This window comes from Biomphalaria glabrata, chromosome 1 (assembly GCF_947242115.1).
Source record: "Biomphalaria glabrata chromosome 1, xgBioGlab47.1, whole genome shotgun sequence".
Classification (NCBI taxonomy): Eukaryota; Metazoa; Mollusca; class Gastropoda; family Planorbidae; genus Biomphalaria; species Biomphalaria glabrata.
Genome location: NC_074711.1, coordinates 32,650,087 through 32,651,443, shown reverse-complemented (window position 1 = coordinate 32,651,443; position 1,357 = coordinate 32,650,087). Strand labels below are relative to the sequence as shown.

General features: G+C 33.8%; 1 non-coding gene across 1 annotated transcript; it reads left to right on the top strand.

Moving 5' to 3' along the window:
* Positions 1-559: 559 nt before the first annotated feature.
* On the top strand, positions 560-645 carry Trnay-gua (transfer RNA tyrosine (anticodon GUA)). The gene is given in 2 exon segments: positions 560-596; positions 610-645. It is a non-coding gene; the product is annotated as a tRNA-Tyr (tRNA).
* Positions 646-1,357: the final 712 nt, after the last annotated feature.

Here is a 1,357-nt window from a genome sequence, read left to right as displayed (position 1 = left end):
TTAACTATTACATTTGCACACAAAAAAGTTTATTTTTTTTTAAAGAGAAAAATCTAATTCGTATGCATATAAGTTGGACATAATTTAAAACAACAATTAATAAGTAGTTTTTCATATTATCGCATGAACTGCAATGCATTAGATGCATGCTCTGGCCTGCTGGACCGGTGGGGCACCACACTAGATCTGTCAACCTTCTTTCTCCATTCTTCTCTGTCATTTTTTTTTTTTTGATAGAATTTAATTTTGATGTTCTTTCCGAAAATATTGATACCGGTACCTGCCTTTTTACCTGCCTGGGTGGACCACTTCGAGTGCCGATTTTGAGTATTAAAACTTTTCAGCAATGCCTTTTCAATATACGTCATACTCAAATACTCAATGGCTGAGAACTGAAGGATTTAAAATATAGGTCGGGCATATATATCGCTAACGTAACCCAAAGCTATTGGGGATAAGTCTGTCATCTACGTGTGAATCTCCTGTTGAATGTGTCATCATTAATCCTATTGGCTACTAGGCCAAGAACGAAGAGGTTTTTAAAACTAGTTGTTCATATCCCGTGATAGCTCAGTTGGTAGAGCGGAGGACTGTAGTTGTCGTCTAGGAATCCTTAGGTCACTGGTTCGAATCCGGTTCGCGGGATTTTTTTGTTTTGTTTTGTCTTAATTCATTTTTATTCTGACTTCTCTTGTATATGTCTAAAATACAAAGTAGGTGTATTTAAAAAAACGCCATTCTTACTTCGCCGCAATGTTTCTGTCAACCTTAGAGCAAAGAACCAGGTTCTATAAAAATATAAATCACTTTGTTAATATAAAATGTATGACAATTTTTGTGTACCTACTTTCTTCTTGATCATGGAACAAACTAATTTACTAATTGATGCTAGTTTTAATCTTAATGTATTATTGACCCATTTTTTTTCCTTGTCTGTTCATAAAACCATCGGTAGTATTACAGGAATTGGGGGGGGGGGGGGGGGATGAAGAGAGTTTGGTTAAGAAATAGGGATAATCCTGATTGTCACCAATTAAAATTTTGATACAGCTGCTAATTATTCAACATTTTTAAAGCTTAATATGTTTTTTATTTTGTTTTGTATTTAAGACATGTAAAATCAACTTTTGTCCAATATCTATTCTCTTAATCTACTTTAAAGTCTGATATTTTTAAATGCATTTGTACTATGTTTAGCAGTCAATGAACTGTCTCTACTGTTGTTTTAAAATGTATTGAGTCCGATGAAGTTGATATTGTGAAATAGTGGGGAAAACATTCAATCAGGACGATGCGTCCTCAAAAGTCTTCATTACATTGTTTTGTTGTCTAAGGTAGTGTATACAATAAAATGTTC